Raw genomic sequence first — 19,560 nt, 5'->3', positions numbered from 1 at the left:
CGGGAGACTTGGGGGAACGCTGGGTGGAAGGAAATTTGTGCCTCCTCTCAGATTCCAGAACTTTCTGCCACATAAATGTGAGGAACATGTGTTTTTTTAGCCAAATTTAGAGGTTTGCAAAGGATTCTGGGTAACAGAACCTGGTCAGAGCCCCACAAGTCACCCCATCTTGAATTCCCCTAGGTCTCTAGTTTTCAGACATGCACAGGTTGGGCAGGTTTCCCTAGGTGCCGGCTGAGCGAGAGGCCAAAATCTACAGGTAGGCACTTTGCAAAAAACAGCTCTGTTTTCTGTCAAAAAATGGGATGTGTCCACGTTGTACTTTGGGGCATTTCCTGTCGCGGGCGCTAGGTCTACCCACACAAGTGAGGTATCATTTTTATTGGGAGACTTGGGGGAATGCTGGGTGGAAGGAAATTTGTGGCTCCTCTCAGATTCCAGAACTTTCTGCCACAGAAATATGAGGAACATGTGTTTTTTTTAGCCAAATTGTGAGGTTTGCAAAGGATTCTGGGTAAAAGAACCTGGTCAGAGCCCCACAAGTCACCCCATCTTGGATTCCCCTAGGTCTCTAGTTTTCCAAAATGCACAGGTTTGGTAGGTTTCCCTAGGTGCCGGCTGAGCTAGAGGCCAAAATCTACAGGTAGGCACTTTGCAAAAAACAGCTCTGTTTTCTGTCAAAAAATGGGATGTGTCCACGTTGTGCTTTGGGGCATTTCCTGTCGTGGGCGCTAGGCCTACCCACACAAGTGAGGTATCATTTTTATCGGGAGACTTGGGGGAACGCTGGGTGGAAGGAAATTTGTGGCTCCTCTCAGATTCCAGAACTTTCTGCCACAGAAATGTGAGGAACAAGTGTTTTTTTAGCCAAATTTTGAGGTTTGCAAAGGATTCTAGGTAACAGAACCTGGTCAGACCCCACAAGTCACCCCATCTTGGATTCTCCTAGGTCTCTAGTTTTCAGAAATGCACAGGTTTGGTAGGTCTCCTTAGGTGCCGGCTGAGCTAGAGGCCAAAATCTACAGGTAGGCACTTTGCAAAAAACACCTCTGCTTTCTTTAAAAAAATGGGATGTGTCCACGTTGCGTTTTGGGGCATTTCCTGTCGCGGGCTCTACGCCTACCTACACAAGTGAGGTATCATTTTTATTGGGAGACTTGGGGGAACGCTGGGTGGAAGGAAATTTGTGGCTCCTCTCAGATTCCAGAACTTTCTGCCACAGAAATGTGAGGAACATGTGTTTTTTTAGCCACATTTTGAGGTTTGCAAAGGATTCTGGGTAACAGAACCTGGTCAGAGCCCCACAAGTCACCCCATCTTGGATTCCCCTAGGTCTCTAGTTTTAAAAAATGCACAGGTTTGGTAGGTTTCCCTAGGTGCCGGCTGAGCTAGAGGCCAAAATCTACAGGTAGGCACTTTGCAAAAAACTCCTCTGTTTTCTTTCAAAAAATGGGATGTGTCCACGTTGCGTTTTGGGGCATTTCCTGTCGCGGGCGCTAGGCCTACCCACACAAGTGAGGTATCATTTTTATCGGGAGACTTGGGGGAACGCTGGGTGGAAGGAAATTTGTGGCTCCTCTCAGATTCCAGAACTTTCTGTCACCGAAATATTAGGAAAATGTGTTTTTTTGACAAATTTTGAGGTTTGCAAAGGATTCTGGGTAACAGAACCTGGTCAGACCCCACAAGTCACCCCATCTTGGATTCCCCTAGGTCTCTAGTTTTCAGAAATGCACAGGTTTGGTAGGTCTCCCTAGGTGCCGGCTGAGCTAGAGGCCAAAATCTACAGGTAGGCACTTTGCAAAAAACACCTCTGCTTTCTTTAAAAAAATGGGATGTGTCCACGTTGCGTTTTGGGGCATTTCCTGTCGCGGGCTCTAGGCCTACCCACACAAGTGAGGTATCATTTTTATCGGGAGACTTGGGGGAACGCTGGGTGGAAGAAAATTTGTGGCTCCTCTCAGATTCCAGAACTTTCTGCCACAGAAATGTGAGGAACATGTGTTTTTTTAGCCACATTTTGAGGTTTGCAAAGGATTCTGGGTAACAGAACCTGGTCAGACCCCACAAGTCACCCCATCTTGGATTCCCCTAGGTTTCTAGTTTTCAGAAATGCACAGGTTTGGTAGGTCTCCCTAGGTGCCGGCTGAGCTAGAGGCCAAAATCTACACGTTGGCACTTTGCAAAAAACACCTCTGCTTTCTTTAAAAAAAATGGGATGTGTCCACGTTGCGTTTTGGGGCATTTCCTGTCGCGGGCTCTAGGCCTACCCACACAAGTGAGGTATCATTTTTATCGGGAGACTTGGGGGAACGCTGGGTGGAAGAAAATTTGTGGCTCCTCTCAGATTCCAGAACTTTCTGCCACAGAAATGTGAGGAACATGTGTTTTTTTAGCCACATTTTGAGGTTTGCAAAGGATTCTGGGTAACAGAACCTGGTCAGAGCCCCACAAGTCACCCCATCTTGGATTCCCCTAGGTCTCTAGTTTTAAAAAATGCACAGGTTTGGTAGATTTCCCTAGGTGCCGGCTGAGCTAGAGGCCAAAATCTACAGGTAGGCACTTTGCAAAAAACTCCTCTGTTTTCTTTCAAAAAATGGGATGTGTCCACGTTGCGTTTTGGGGCATTTCCTGTCGCGGGCGCTAGGCCTACCCACACAAGTGAGGTATCATTTTTATCGGGAGACTTGGGGGAACGCTGGGTGGAAGGAAATTTGTGGCTCCTCTCAGATTCCAGAACTTTCTGTCACCGAAATATGAGGAAAATGTGTTTTTTTAGCCAAATTTTGAGGTTTGCAAAGGATTCTGGGTAACAGAACCTGGTCAGAGCCCCACAAGTCACTCCATCTTGGATTCCCCTAGGTCTCTAGTTTTAAAAAATGCACAGGTTTGGTAGGTTTCCCTAGGTGCCGGCTGAGCTAGAGGCCAAACTCCACAGGTAGGCACTTTGCAAAAAACACCTCTGTTTTCTGTGAAAAAATATGTTGTGTCCACGTTGTGTTTTGGGCCATTTCCTTTCGTGGGCGCTAGGCCTACCCACAGAAGTGAGGTACCATTTTTAGCGAGAGACTTAGGGGAACGCTGGGTGGAAGGAAATTTGTGGCTCCTCTCAGATTCCAGAACTTTCTGTCACCGAAATGAGAGGAAAAAGTATTTTTTGGCCAAATGTTGATGTTTGCAAAGGATTCTGGGTAACATAACCTGGTCAGAGCCCCGCAAGTCACCCCATCTTGCATTCCCCTGGGTTTCTAGTTTTCAAAAATGCGCTGGTTTGCTAGGTTTCCACAGGTGCCGGCTGAGCTACAGGCCAAAATCCACAGGTAGGCACTGTTTTCTATGAAAAAATGTGATGTGTCCACGTTGTGTTTTGGGCCATTTCCTTTTGTGGGCGCTAGTCCTATCCACACAAGTGAGGTATCATTTTTATCGGGAGACTTGGGGGAACGCTGGGTGGAAGGAAATTTGTGCCTCCTCTCAGATTCCAAAACTTTCTGCCACATAAATGTGAGGAACATGTGTTTTTTTAGCCAAATTTTGAGGTTTGCAAAGGATTCTGGGTAACAGAACCTGGTCAGAGCCCCACAAGTCACCCCATCTTGAATTCCCCCAGGTCTCTAGTTTTCAGACATGCACAGGTTTGGCAGGTTTCCCTAGGTGCCGGCTGAGCGAGAGGCCAAAATCTACAGGTAGGCACTTTGCAAAAAACAGCTCTGTTTTCTGTCAAAAAATGGGATGTGTCCACGTTGTACTTTGGGGCATTTCCTGTCGCGGGCACTAGGCCTACCCACACAAGTGAGGTATCATTTTTATTGGGAGACTTGGGGGAACGCTGGGTGGAAGGAAATTTGTGCCTCCTCTCAGATTCCAGAACTTTCTGTCACCGAAATATGAGGAAAATGTGTTTTTTTGACAAATTTTGAGGTTTGCAAAGGATTCTGGGTAACAGAACCTGGTCAGACCCCACAAGTCACCCCATCTTGGATTCCCCTAGGTCTCTAGTTTTCAGAAATGCACAGGTTTGGTAGGTCTCCCTAGGTGCCGGCTGAGCTAGAGGCCAAAATCTACAGGTAGGCACTTTGCAAAAACACCTCTGCTTTCTTTAAAAAAATGGGATGTGTCCACGTTGCGTTTTGGGGCATTTCCTGTCGCGGGCTCTAGGCCTACCCACACAAGTGAGGTATCATTTTTATCGGGAGACTTGGGGGAACGCTGGGTGGAAGAAAATTTGTGGCTCCTCTCAGATTCCAGAACTTTCTGCCACAGAAATGTGAGGAACATGTGTTTTTTTAGCCACATTTTGAGGTTTGCAAAGGATTCTGGGTAACAGAACCTGGTCAGACCCCACAAGTCACCCCATCTCGGATTCCCCTAGGTTTCTAGTTTTCAGAAATGCATAGGTTTGGTAGGTCTCCCTAGGTGCCGGCTGAGCTAGAGGCCAAAATCTACAGGTAGGCACTTTGCAAAAAACACCTCTGCTTTCTTTTAAAAAAATGGGATGTGTCCACGTTGCGTTTTGGGGCATTTCCTGTCGCGGGCTCTAGGCCTACCCTTTCAAGTGAGGTATCATTTTTATCGGGAGACTTGGGGGAACGCTGGGTGGAAGAAAATGTGTGGCTCCTCTCAGATTCCAGAACTTTCTGCGACAGAAATGTGAGGAACATGTGTTTTTTTAGCCACATTTTGAGGTTTGCAAAGGATTCTGGGTAACAGAACCTGGTCAGAGCCCCACAAGTCACCCCATCTTGGATTCCCCTAGGTCTCTAGTTTTCAAAAATGCACAGGTTTGGTAGGTTTCCCTAGGTGCTGGCTGAGCTAGAGGCCAAAATCTACAGGTAGGCACTTTGCAAAAAACTCCTCTGTTTTCTTTCAAAAAATGGGATGTGTCCACGTTGCGTTTTGGGGCATTTCCTGTCGCGGGCGCTAGGCCTACCCACACAAGTGAGGTATCATTTTTATCGGGAGACTTGGGGGAACGCTGGGTGGAAGGAAATTTGTGGCTCCTCTCAGATTCCAGAACTTTCTGTCACCGAAATATGAGGAAAATGTGTTTTTTTAGCCAAATTTTGAGGTTTGCAAAGGATTCTGGGTAACAGAACCTGGTCAGAGCCCCACAAGTCACCCCATCTTGGATTCCCCTAGGTCTCTAGTTTTAAAAAATGCACAGGTTTGGTAGGTTTCCCTAGGTGCCGGCTGAGCTAGAGGCCAAACTCCACAGGTAGGCACTTTGCAAAAAACACCTCTGTTTTCTGTGAAAAAATATGTTGTGTCCACGTTGTGTTTTGGGCCATTTCCTTTCGTGGGCGCTAGGCCTACCCACAGAAGTGAGGTACCATTTTTAGCGAGAGACTTAGGGGAACGCTGGGTGGAAGGAAATTTGTGGCTCCTCTCAGATTCCAGAACTTTCTGTCACCGAAATGAGAGGAAAAAGTATTTTTTGGCCAAATGTTGATGTTTGCAAAGGATTCTGGGTAACATAACCTGGTCAGAGCCCCCACAAGTCACCCCATCTTGCATTCCCCTGGGTTTCTAGTTTTCAAAAATGCGCTGGTTTGCTAGGTTTCCACAGGTGCCGGCTGAGCTACAGGCCAAAATCCACAGGTAGGCACTGTTTTCTATGAAAAAATGTGATGTGTCCACGTTGTGTTTTGGGCCATTTCCTTTTGTGGGCGCTAGTCCTATCCACACAAGTGAGGTATCATTTTTATCGGGAGACTTGGGGGAACGCTGGGTGGAAGGAAATTTGTGCCTCCTCTCAGATTCCAAAACTTTCTGCCACATAAATGTGAGGAACATGTGTTTTTTTAGCCAAATTTTGAGGTTTGCAAAGGATTCTGGGTAACAGAACCTGGTCAGAGCCCCACAAGTCACCCCATCTTGAATTCCCCCAGGTCTCTAGTTTTCAGACATGCACAGGTTTGGCAGGTTTCCCTAGGTGCCGGCTGAGCGAGAGGCCAAAATCTACAGGTAGGCACTTTGCAAAAAACAGCTCTGTTTTCTGTCAAAAAATGGGATGTGTCCACGTTGTACTTTGGGGCATTTCCTGTCGCGGGCACTAGGCCTACCCACACAAGTGAGGTATCATTTTTATTGGGAGACTTGGGGGAACGCTGGGTGGAAGGAAATTTGTGCCTCCTCTCAGATTCCAGAACTTTCTGTCACCGAAATATGAGGAAAATGTGTTTTTTTGACAAATTTTGAGGTTTGCAAAGGATTCTGGGTAACAGAACCTGGTCAGACCCCACAAGTCACCCCATCTTGGATTCCCCTAGGTCTCTAGTTTTCAGAAATGCACAGGTTTGGTAGGTCTCCCTAGGTGCCGGCTGAGCTAGAGGCCAAAATCTACAGGTAGGCACTTTGCAAAAAACACCTCTGCTTTCTTTAAAAAAATGGGATGTGTCCACGTTGCGTTTTGGGGCATTTCCTGTCGCGGGCTCTAGGCCTACCCACACAAGTGAGGTATCATTTTTATCGGGAGACTTGGCGGAACGCTGGGTGGAAGAAAATTTGTGGCTCCTCTCAGATTCCAGAACTTTCTGCCACAGAAATGTGAGGAACATGTGTTTTTTTAGCCACATTTTGAGGTTTGCAAAGGATTCTGGGTAACAGAACCTGGTCAGACCCCACAAGTCACCCCATCTCGGATTCCCCTAGGTTTCTAGTTTTCAGAAATGCATAGGTTTGGTAGGTCTCCCTAGGTGCCGGCTGAGCTAGAGGCCAAAATCTACAGGTAGGCACTTTGCAAAAAACACCTCTGCTTTCTTTAAAAAAAATGGGATGTGTCCACGTTGCGTTTTGGGGCATTTCCTGTCGCGGGCTCTAGGCCTACCCTTTCAAGTGAGGTATCATTTTTATCGGGAGACTTGGGGGAACGCTGGGTGGAAGAAAATGTGTGGCTCCTCTCAGATTCCAGAACTTTCTGCGACAGAAATGTGAGGAACATGTGTTTTTTTAGCCACATTTTGAGGTTTGCAAAGGATTCTGGGTAACAGAACCTGGTCAGAGCCCCACAAGTCACCCCATCTTGGATTCCCCTAGGTCTCTAGTTTTAAAAAATGCACAGGTTTGGTAGGTTTCCCTAGGTGCCGGCTGAGCTAGAGGCCAAAATCTACAGGTAGGCACTTTGCAAAAAACTCCTCTGTTTTCTTTCAAAAAATGGGATGTGTCCACGTTGCGTTTTGGGGCATTTCCTGTCGCGGGCGCTAGGCCTACCCACACTAGTGAGGTATCATTTTTATCGGGAGACTTGGGGGAACGCTGGGTGGAAGGAAATTTGTGGCTCCTCTCAGATTCCAGAACTTTCTGTCACCGAAATATGAGGAAAATGTGTTTTTTTAGCCAAATTTTGAGGTTTGCAAAGGATTCTGGGTAACAGAACCTGGTCAGAGCCCCACAAGTCACCCCATCTTGGATTCCCCTAGGTCTCTAGTTTTAAAAAATGCACAGGTTTGGTAGGTTTCCCTAGGTGCCGGCTGAGCTAGAGGCCAAACTCCACAGGTAGGCACTTTGCAAAAAACACCTCTGTTTTCTGTGAAAAAATATGTTGTGTCCACGTTGTGTTTTGGGCCATTTCCTTTCGTGGGCGCTAGGCCTACCCACAGAAGTGAGGTACCATTTTTAGCGAGAGACTTAGGGGAACGCTGGGTGGAAGGAAATTTGTGGCTCCTCTCAGATTCCAGAACTTTCTGTCACCGAAATGAGAGGAAAAAGTATTTTTTGGCCAAATGTTGATGTTTGCAAAGGATTCTGGGTAACATAACCTGGTCAGAGCCCCCACAAGTCACCCCATCTTGCATTCCCCTGGGTTTCTAGTTTTCAAAAATGCGCTGGTTTGCTAGGTTTCCACAGGTGCCGGCTGAGCTACAGGCCAAAATCCACAGGTAGGACCTGTTTTCCATGAAAAAATGTGATGTGTCCACGTTGTGTTTTGGGACATTTCCTTTTCTGGGCGCTAGTCCTATCCACACAAGTGAGGTATCATTTTTATCGGGAGACTTGGGGGAACGCTGGGTGGAAGGAAATTTGTGCCTCCTCTCAGATTCCAAAACTTTCTGCCACATAAATGTAAGGAACATGTGTTTTTTAGCCAAATTTTGAGGTTTGCAAAGGATTCTGGGTAACAGAACCTGGTCAGAGCCCCACAAGTCACCCCATCTTGAATTCCCCCAGGTCTCTAGTTTTCAGACATGCACAGGTTTGGCAGGTTTCCCTAGGTGCCGGCTGAGCGAGAGGCCAAAATCTACAGGTAGGCACTTTGCAAAAAACAGCTCTGTTTTCTGTCAAAAAATGGGATGTGTCCACGTTGTACTTTGGGGCATTTCCTGTCACGGGCACTAGGCCTACCCACACAAGTGAGGTATCATTTTTATTGGGAGACTTGGGGGAACGCTGGGTGGAAGGAAATTTGTGCCTCCTCTCAGATTCCAGAACTTTCTGCCACAGAAATTTGAGGAACATGTGTTTTTTCAGCCAAATTTTGAGGTTTGCAAAGGATTCTGGGTAACATAACCTGGTCAGAGCCCACAAGTCACCCCATCTTGGACTCCCCTAGGTCTCTAGTTTTCTTAAATGCACAGGTTTGGTAGGTTTCCCTAGGTGCCGGCTGAGCTAGAGGCCAAAATCTACAGGTAGGCACTTTGCAAAAAACAGCTCTTTTTTCTGTCAAAAAATGGGATGTGTCCACGTTTTGCTCTGGGGCATTTCCTGTCGCGGGCGCTAGGCCTACCCACACAAGTGAGGTATCATTTTTATCGGGAGACTTGGGGGAATGCTGGGTGGAAGGAAATTTGTGGCTCCTCTCAGATTCCAGAACTTTCTTCCACAGAAATATGAGGAACATGTGTTTTTTAGCCAAATTGTGAGGTTTGCAAAGGATTCTGGGTAAAAGAACCTGGTCAGAGCCCCACAAGTCACCCCATCTTGGATTCCCCTAGGTCTCTAGTTTTCAGACATGCACAGGTTTGGTAGGTTTCCCTAGGTGCCGGCTGAGCTAGAGGCCAAAATCTACAGGGAGGCACTTTGCAAAAAACAGCTCTGTTTTCTGTCAAAAAATGTGATGTGTCCACGTTGTGTTTTGGGTCATTTCCTTTTGTGGGCGCTAGTCCTATCCACACAAGTGAGGTATCATTTTTATCGGGAGACTTGGGGGAACGCTGGGTGGAAGGAAATTTGTGCCTCCTCTCAGATTCCAGAACTTTCTGCCACATAAATGTGAGGAACATGTGTTTTTTTAGCCAAATTTAGAGGTTTGCAAAGGATTCTGGGTAACAGAACCTGGTCAGAGCCCCACAAGTCACCCCATCTTGAATTCCCCTAGGTCTCTAGTTTTCAGACATGCACAGGTTTGGCAGGTTTCCCTAGGTGCCGGCTGAGCGAGAGGCCAAAATCTACAGGTAGGCACTTTGCAAAAAACAGCTCTGTTTTCTGTCAAAAAATGGGATGTGTCCACGTTGTACTTTGGGGCATTTCCTGTCGCGGGCGCTAGGTCTACCCACACAAGTGAGGTATCATTTTTATTGGGAGACTTGGGGGAATGCTGGGTGGAAGGAAATTTGTGGCTCCTCTCAGATTCCAGAACTTTCTGCCACAGAAATATGAGGAACATGTGTTTTTTTAGCCAAATTGTGAGGTTTGCAAAGGATTCTGGGTAAAAGAACCTGGTCAGAGCCCCACAAGTCACCCCATCTTGGATTCCCCTAGGTCTCTAGTTTTCCAAAATGCACAGGTTTGGTAGGTTTCCCTAGGTGCCGGCTGAGCTAGAGGCCAAAATCTACAGGTAGGCACTTTGCAAAAAACAGCTCTGTTTTCTGTCAAAAAATGGGATGTGTCCACGTTGTGCTTTGGGGCATTTCCTGTCGTGGGCGCTAGGCCTACCCACACAAGTGAGGTATCATTTTTATCGGGAGACTTGGGGGAACGCTGGGTGGAAGGAAATTTGTGGCTCCTCTCAGATTCCAGAACTTTCTGCCACAGAAATGTGAGGAACAAGTGTTTTTTTAGCCAAATTTTGAGGTTTGCAAAGGATTCTAGGTAACAGAACCTGGTCAGACCCCACAAGTCACCCCATCTTGGATTCCCCTAGGTCTCTAGTTTTCAGAAATGCACAGGTTTGGTAGGTCTCCTTAGGTGCCGGCTGAGCTAGAGGCCAAAATCTACAGGTAGGCACTTTGCAAAAAACACCTCTGCTTTCTTTAAAAAAATGGGATGTGTCCACGTTGCGTTTTGGGGCATTTCCTGTCGCGGGCTCTACGCCTACCTACACAAGTGAGGTATCATTTTTATTGGGAGACTTGGGGGAACACTGGGTGGAAGGAAATTTGTGGCTCCTCTCAGATTCCAGAACTTTCTGCCACAGAAATGTGAGGAACATGTGTTTTTTTAGCCACATTTTGAGGTTTGCAAAGGATTCTGGGTAACAGAACCTGGTCAGAGCCCCACAAGTCACCCCATCTTGGATTCCCCTAGGTCTCTAGTTTTAAAAAATGCACAGGTTTGGTAGGTTTCCCTAGGTGCCGGCTGAGCTAGAGGCCAAAATCTACAAGTAGGCACTTTGCAAAAAACTCCTCTGTTTTCTTTCAAAAAATGGGATGTGTCCACGTTGCGTTTTGGGGCATTTCCTGTCGCGGGCGCTAGGCCTACCCACACAAGTGAGGTATCATTTTTATCGGGAGACTTGGGGGAACGCTGGGTGGAAGGAAATTTGTGGCTCCTCTCAGATTCCAGAACTTTCTGTCACCGAAATATTAGGAAAATGTGTTTTTTTGACAAATTTTGAGGTTTGCAAAGGATTCTGGGTAACAGAACCTGGTCAGACCCCACAAGTCACCCCATCTTGGATTCCCCTAGGTCTCTAGTTTTCAGAAATGCACAGGTTTGGTAGGTCTCCCTAGGTGCCGGCTGAGCTAGAGGCCAAAATCTACAGGTAGGCACTTTGCAAAAAACACCTCTGCTTTCTTTAAAAAAATGGGATGTGTCCACGTTGCGTTTTGGGGCATTTCCTGTCGCGGGCTCTAGGCCTACCCACACAAGTGAGGTATCATTTTTATCGGGAGACTTGGGGGAACGCTGGGTGGAAGAAAATTTGTGGCTCCTCTCAGATTCCAGAACTTTCTGCCACAGAAATGTGAGGAACATGTGTTTTTTTAGCCACATTTTGAGGTTTGCAAAGGATTCTGGGTAACAGAACCTGGTCAGACCCCACAAGTCACCCCATCTTGGATTCCCCTAGGTTTCTAGTTTTCAGAAATGCACAGGTTTGGTAGGTCTCCCTAGGTGCCGGCTGAGCTAGAGGCCAAAATCTACAGGTTGGCACTTTCCAAAAAACACCTCTGCTTTCTTTAAAAAAAATGGGATGTGTCCACGTTGCGTTTTGGGGCATTTCCTGTCGCGGGCTCTAGGCCTACCCACACAAGTGAGGTATCATTTTTATCGGGAGACTTGGGGGAACGCTGGGTGGAAGAAAATTTGTGGCTCCTCTCAGATTCCAGAACTTTCTGCCACAGAAATGTGAGGAACATGTGTTTTTTTAGCCACATTTTGAGGTTTGCAAAGGATTCTGGGTAACAGAACCTGGTCAGAGCCCCACAAGTCACCCCATGTTGGATTCCCCTAGGTCTCTAGTTTTAAAAAATGCACAGGTTTGGTAGATTTCCCTAGGTGCCGGCTGAGCTAGAGGCCAAAATCTACAGGTAGGCACTTTGCAAAAAACTCCTCTGTTTTCTTTCAAAAAATGGGATGTGTCCACGTTGCGTTTTGGGGCATTTCCTGTCGCGGGCGCTAGGCCTACCCACACAAGTGAGGTATCATTTTTATCGGGAGACTTGGGGGAACGCTGGGTGGAAGGAAATTTGTGGCTCCTCTCAGATTCCAGAACTTTCTGTCACCGAAATATGAGGAAAATGTGTTTTTTTAGCCAAATTTTGAGGTTTGCAAAGGATTCTGGGTAACAGAACCTGGTCAGAGCCCCACAAGTCACCCCATCTTGGATTCCCCTAGGTCTCTAGTTTTAAAAAATGCACAGGTTTGGTAGGTTTCCCTAGGTGCCGGCTGAGCTAGAGGCCAAAATCTACAGGTAGGCACTTTGCAAAAAACTCCTCTGTTTTCTTTCAAAAAATGGGATGTGCCCACGTTGCGTTTTGGGGCATTTCCTGTCGCGGGCGCTAGGCCTACCCACACAAGTGAGGTATCATTTTTATCGGGAGACTTGGGGGAACGCTGGGTGGAAGGAAATTTGTGGCTCCTCTCAGATTCCAGAACTTTCTGTCACCGAAATATTAGGAAAATGTGTTTTTTTGACAAATTTTGAGGTTTGCAAAGGATTCTGGGTAACAGAACCTGGTCAGACCCCACAAGTCACCCCATCTTGGATTCCCCTAGGTCTCTAGTTTTCAGAAATGCACAGGTTTGGTAGGTCTCCCTAGGTGCCGGCTGAGCTAGAGGCCAAAATCTACAGGTAGGCACTTTGCAAAAAACACCTCTGCTTTCTTTAAAAAAATGGGATGTGTCCACGTTGCGTTTTGGGGCATTTCCTGTCGCGGGCTCTAGGCCTACCCACACAAGTGAGGTATCATTTTTATCGGGAGACTTGGGGGAATGCTGGGTGGAAGAAAATTTGTGGCTCCTCTCAGATTCCAGAACTTTCTGCCACAGAAATGTGAGGAACATGTGTTTTTTTAGCCACATTTTGAGGTTTGCAAAGGATTCTGGGTAACAGAACCTGGTCAGACCCCACAAGTCACCCCATCTTGGATTCCCCTAGGTTTCTAGTTTTCAGAAATGCACAGGTTTGGTAGGTCTCCCTAGGTGCCGGCTGAGCTAGAGGCCAAAATCTACAGGTTGGCACTTTGCAAAAAACACCTCTGCTTTCTTTAAAAAAAATGGGATGTGTCCACGTTGCGTTTTGGGGCATTTCCTGTCGCGGGCTCTAGGCCTACCCACACAAGTGAGGTATCATTTTTATCGGGAGACTTGGGGGAACGCTGGGTGGAAGAAAATTTGTGGCTCCTCTCAGATTCCAGAACTTTCTGCCACAGAAATGTGAGGAACATGTGTTTTTTTACCACATTTTGAGGTTTGCAAAGGATTCTGGGTAACAGAACCTGGTCAGAGCCCCACAAGTCACCCCATCTTGGATTCCCCTAGGTCTCTAGTTTTAAAAAATGCACAGGTTTGGTAGATTTCCCTAGGTGCCGGCTGAGCTAGAGGCCAAAATCTACAGGTAGGCACTTTGCAAAAAACTCCTCTGTTTTCTTTCAAAAAATGGGATGTGTCCACGTTGCGTTTTGGGGCATTTCCTGTCGCGGGCGCTAGGCCTACCCACACAAGTGAGGTATCATTTTTATCGGGAGACTTGGGGGAACGCTGGGTGGAAGGAAATTTGTGGCTCCTCTCAGATTCCAGAACTTTCTGTCACCGAAATATTAGGAAAATGTGTTTTTTTGACAAATTTTGAGGTTTGCAAAGGATTCTGGGTAACAGAACCTGGTCAGACCCCACAAGTCACCCCATCTTGGATTCCCCTAGGTCTCTAGTTTTCAGAAATGCACAGGTTTGGTAGGTCTCCCTAGGTGCCGGCTGAGCTAGAGGCCAAAATCTACAGGTAGGCACTTTGCAAAAAACACCTCTGCTTTCTTTAAAAAAATGGGATGTGTCCACGTTGCGTTTTGGGGCATTTCCTGTCGCGGGCTCTAGGCCTACCCACACAAGTGAGGTATCATTTTTATCGGGAGACTTGGGGGAACGCTGGGTGGAAGAAAATTTGTGGCTCCTCTCAGATTCCAGAACTTTCTGCCACAGAAATGTGAGGAACATGTGTTTTTTTAGCCACATTTTGAGGTTTGCAAAGGATTCTGGGTAACAGAACCTGGTCAGACCCCACAAGTCACCCCATCTTGGATTCCCCTAGGTTTCTAGTTTTCAGAAATGCACAGGTTTGGTAGGTCTCCCTAGGTGCCGGCTGAGCTAGAGGCCAAAATCTACAGGTTGGCACTTTGCAAAAAACACCTCTGCTTTCTTTAAAAAAAATGGGATGTGTCCACGTTGCGTTTTGGGGCATTTCCTGTCGCGGGCTCTAGGCCTACCCACACAAGTGAGGTATCATTTTTATCGGGAGACTTGGGGGAACGCTGGGTGGAAGAAAATTTGTGGCTCCTCTCAGATTCCAGAACTTTCTGCCACAGAAATGTGAGGAACATGTGTTTTTTTAGCCACATTTTGAGGTTTGCAAAGGATTCTGGGTAACAGAACCTGGTCAGAGCCCCACAAGTCACCCCATGTTGGATTCCCCTAGGTCTCTAGTTTTAAAAAATGCACAGGTTTGGTAGATTTCCCTAGGTGCCGGCTGAGCTAGAGGCCAAAATCTACAGGTAGGCACTTTGCAAAAAACTCCTCTGTTTTCTTTCAAAAAATGGGATGTGTCCACGTTGCGTTTTGGGGCATTTCCTGTCGCGGGCGCTAGGCCTACCCACACAAGTGAGGTATCATTTTTATCGGGAGACTTGGGGGAACGCTGGGTGGAAGGAAATTTGTGGCTCCTCTCAGATTCCAGAACTTTCTGTCACCGAATTATGAGGAAAATGTGTTTTTTTAGCCAAATTTTGAGGTTTGCAAAGGATTCTGGGTAACAGAACCTGGTCAGAGCCCCACAAGTCACCCCATCTTGGATTCCCCTAGGTCTCTAGTTTTAAAAAATGCACAGGTTTGGTAGGTTTCCCTAGGTGCCGGCTGAGCTAGAGGCCAAAATCTACAGGTAGGCACTTTGCAAAAAAACTCCTCTGTTTTCTTTCAAAAAATGGGATGTGCCCACGTTGCGTTTTGGGGCATTTCCTGTCGCGGGCGCTAGGCCTACCCACACAAGTGAGGTATCATTTTTATCGGGAGACTTGGGGGAACGCTGGGTGGAAGGAAATTTGTGGCTCCTCTCAGATTCCAGAACTTTCTGTCACCGAAATATTAGGAAAATGTGTTTTTTTGACAAATTTTGAGGTTTGCAAAGGATTCTGGGTAACAGAACCTGGTCAGACCCCACAAGTCACCCCATCTTGGATTCCCCTAGGTCTCTAGTTTTCAGAAATGCACAGGTTTGGTAGGTCTCCCTAGGTGCCGGCTGAGCTAGAGGCCAAAATCTACAGGTAGGCACTTTGCAAAAAACACCTCTGCTTTCTTTAAAAAAATGGGATGTGTCCACGTTGCGTTTTGGGGCATTTCCTGTCGCGGGCTCTAGGCCTACCCACACAAGTGAGGTATCATTTTTATCGGGAGACTTGGGGGAACGCTGGGTGGAAGAAAATTTGTGGCTCCTCTCAGATTCCAGAACTTTCTGCCACAGAAATGTGAGGAACATGTGTTTTTTTAGCCACATTTTGAGGTTTGCAAAGGATTCTGGGTAACAGAACCTGGTCAGAGCCCCACAAGTCACCCCATCTTGGATTCCCCTAGGTCTCTAGTTTTAAAAAATGCACAGGTTTGGTAGATTTCCCTAGGTGCCGGCTGAGCTAGAGGCCAAAATCTACAGGTAGGCACTTTGCAAAAAACTCCTCTGTTTTCTTTCAAAAAATGGGATGTGTCCACGTTGCGTTTTGGGGCATTTCCTGTCGCGGGCGCTAGGCCTACCCACACAAGTGAGGTATCATTTTTATCGGGAGACTTGGGGGAACGCTGGGTGGAAGGAAATTTGTGGCTCCTCTCAGATTCCAGAACTTTCTGTCACCGAAATATTAGGAAAATGTGTTTTTTTGACAAATTTTGAGGTTTGCAAAGGATTCTGGGTAACAGAACCTGGTCAGACCCCACAAGTCACCCCATCTTGGATTCCCCTAGGTCTCTAGTTTTCAGAAATGCACAGGTTTGGTAGGTCTCCCTAGGTGCCGGCTGAGCTAGAGGCCAAAATCTACAGGTAGGCACTTTGCAAAAAACACCTCTGCTTTCTTTAAAAAAATGGGATGTGTCCACGTTGCGTTTTGGGGCATTTCCTGTCGCGGGCTCTAGGCCTACCCACACAAGTGAGGTATCATTTTTATCGGGAGACTTGGGGGAACGCTGGGTGGAAGAAAATTTGTGGCTCCTCTCAGATTCCAGAACTTTCTGCCACAGAAATGTGAGGAACATGTGTTTTTTTAGCCACATTTTGAGGTTTGCAAAGGATTCTGGGTAACAGAACCTGGTCAGACCCCACAAGTCACCCCATCTTGGATTCCCCTAGGTTTCTAGTTTTCAGAAATGCACAGGTTTGGTAGGTCTCCCTAGGTGCCGGCTGAGCTAGAGGCCAAAATCTACAGGTTGGCACTTTGCAAAAAACACCTCTGCTTTCTTTAAAAAAAATGGGATGTGTCCACGTTGCGTTTTGGGGCATTTCCTGTCGCGGGCTCTAGGCCTACCCACACAAGTGAGGTATCATTTTTATCGGGAGACTTGGGGGAACGCTGGGTGGAAGAAAATTTGTGGCTCCTCTCAGATTCCAGAACTTTCTGCCACAGAAATGTGAGGAACATGTGTTTTTTTAGCCACATTTTGAGGTTTGCAAAGGATTCTGGGTAACAGAACCTGGTCAGAGCCCCACAAGTCACCCCATGTTGGATTCCCCTAGGTCTCTAGTTTTAAAAAATGCACAGGTTTGGTAGATTTCCCTAGGTGCCGGCTGAGCTAGAGGCCAAAATCTACAGGTAGGCACTTTGCAAAAAACTCCTCTGTTTTCTTTCAAAAAATGGGATGTGTCCACGTTGCGTTTTGGGGCATTTCCTGTCGCGGGCGCTAGGCCTACCCACACAAGTGAGGTATCATTTTTATCGGGAGACTTGGGGGAACGCTGGGTGGAAGGAAATTTGTGGCTCCTCTCAGATTCCAGAACTTTCTGTCACCGAATTATGAGGAAAATGTGTTTTTTTAGCCAAATTTTGAGGTTTGCAAAGGATTCTGGGTAACAGAACCTGGTCAGAGCCCCACAAGTCACCCCATCTTGGATTCCCCTAGGTCTCTAGTTTTAAAAAATGCACAGGTTTGGTAGGTTTCCCTAGGTGCCGGCTGAGCTAGAGGCCAAAATCTACAGGTAGGCACTTTGCAAAAAAACTCCTCTGTTTTCTTTCAAAAAATGGGATGTGCCCACGTTGCGTTTTGGGGCATTTCCTGTCGCGGGCGCTAGGCCTACCCACACAAGTGAGGTATCATTTTTATCGGGAGACTTGGGGGAACGCTGGGTGGAAGGAAATTTGTGGCTCCTCTCAGATTCCAGAACTTTCTGTCACCGAAATATTAGGAAAATGTGTTTTTTTGACAAATTTTGAGGTTTGCAAAGGATTCTGGGTAACAGAACCTGGTCAGACCCCACAAGTCACCCCATCTTGGATTCCCCTAGGTCTCTAGTTTTCAGAAATGCACAGGTTTGGTAGGTCTCCCTAGGTGCCGGCTGAGCTAGAGGCCAAAATCTACAGGTAGGCACTTTGCAAAAAACACCTCTGCTTTCTTTAAAAAAATGGGATGTGTCCACGTTGCGTTTTGGGGCATTTCCTGTCGCGGGCTCTAGGCCTACCCACACAAGTGAGGTATCATTTTTATCGGGAGACTTGGGGGAACGCTGGGTGGAAGAAAATTTGTGGCTCCTCTCAGATTCCAGAACTTTCTGCCACAGAAATGTGAGGAACATGTGTTTTTTTAGCCACATTTTGAGGTTTGCAAAGGATTCTGGGTAACAGAACCTGGTCAGAGCCCCACAAGTCACCCCATCTTGGATTCCCCTAGGTCTCTAGTTTTAAAAAATGCACAGGTTTGGTAGATTTCCCTAGGTGCCGGCTGAGCTAGAGGCCAAAATCTACAGGTAGGCACTTTGCAAAAAACTCCTCTGTTTTCTTTCAAAAAATGGGATGTGTCCACGTTGCGTTTTGGGGCATTTCCTGTCGCGGGCGCTAGGCCTACCCACACAAGTGAGGTATCATTTTTATCGGGAGACTTGGGGGAACGCTGGGTGGAAGGAAATTTGTGGCTCCTCTCAGATTCCAGAACTTTCTGTCACCGAAATATTAGGAAAATGTGTTTTTTTGACAAATTTTGAGGTTTGCAAAGGATTCTGGGTAACAGAACCTGGTCAGACCCCACAAGTCACCCCATATTGGATTCCCCTAGGTCTCTAGTTTTCAGAAATGCACAGGTTTGGTAGGTCTCCCTAGGTGCCGGCTGAGCAAGAGGCCAAAATCTACAGGTAGGCACTTTGCAAAAAACACCTCTGCTTTCTTTAAAAAAATGGGATGTGTCCACGTTGCGTTTTGGGGCATTTCCTGTCGCAGGCTCTAGGCCTACCCACACAAGTGAGGTATCATTTTTATCGGGAGACTTGGGGGAACGCTGGGTGGAAGAAAATTTGTGGCTCCTCTCAGATTCCAGAACTTTCTGCCACAGAAATGTGAGGAACATGTGTTTTTTTAGCCACATTTTGAGGTTTGCAAAGGATTCTGGGTAACAGAACCTGGTCAGACCCCACAAGTCACCCCATCTTGGATTCCCCTAGGTTTCTAGTTTTCAGAAATGCACAGGTTTGGTAGGTCTCCCTAGGTGCCGGCTGAGCTAGAGGCCAAAATCTACAGGTTGGCACTTTGCAAAAAACACCTCTGCTTTCTTTAAAAAAAATGGGATGTGTCCACGTTGCGTTTTGGGGCATTTCCTGTCGCGGGCTCTAGGCCTACCCACACAAGTGAGGTATCATTTTTATCGGGAGACTTGGGGGAACGCTGGGTGGAAGAAAATTTGTGGCTCCTCTCAGATTCCAGAACTTTCTGCCACAGAAATGTGAGGAACATGTGTTTTTTTAGCCACATTTTGAGGTTTGCAAAGGATTCTGGGTAACAGAACCTGGTCAGAGCCCCACAAGTCACCCCATGTTGGATTCCCCTAGGTCTCTAGTTTTAAAAAATGCACAGGTTTGGTAGATTTCCCTAGGTGCCGGCTGAGCTAGAGGCCAAAATCTACAGGTAGGCACTTTGCAAAAAACTCCTCTGTTTTCTTTCAAAAAATGGGATGTGTCCACGTTGCGTTTTGGGGCATTTCCTGTCGCGGGCGCTAGGCCTACCCACACAAGTGAGGTATCATTTTTATCGGGAGACTTGGGGGAACGCTGGGTGGAAGGAAATTTGTGGCTCCTCTCAGATTCCAGAACTTTCTGTCACCGAAATATGAGGAAAATGTGTTTTTTTAGCCAAATTTTGAGGTTTGCAAAGGATTCTGGGTAACAGAACCTGGTCAGAGCCCCACAAGTCACCCCATCTTGGATTCCCCTAGGTCTCTAGTTTTAAAAAATGCACAGGTTTGGTAGGTTTCCCTAGGTGCCGGCTGAGCTAGAGGCCAAAATCTACAGGTAGGCACTTTGCAAAAAACTCCTCTGTTTTCTTTCAAAAAATGGGATGTGTCCACGTTGCGTTTTGGGGCATTTCCTGTCGCGGGCGCTAGGCCTACCCACACAAGTGAGGTATCATTTTTATCGGGAGACTTGGGGGAACGCTGGGTGGAAGGAAATTTGTGGCTCCTCTCAGATTCCAGAACTTTCTGTCACCGAAATATTAGGAAAATGTGTTTTTTTGACAA

The sequence above is a fragment of the Pleurodeles waltl genome, chromosome 5 (assembly GCF_031143425.1).
Source record: "Pleurodeles waltl isolate 20211129_DDA chromosome 5, aPleWal1.hap1.20221129, whole genome shotgun sequence".
NCBI lineage: Eukaryota > Metazoa > Chordata > Amphibia > Caudata > Salamandridae > Pleurodeles > Pleurodeles waltl.
Note: the sequence above shows the minus strand (reverse complement) of the source record.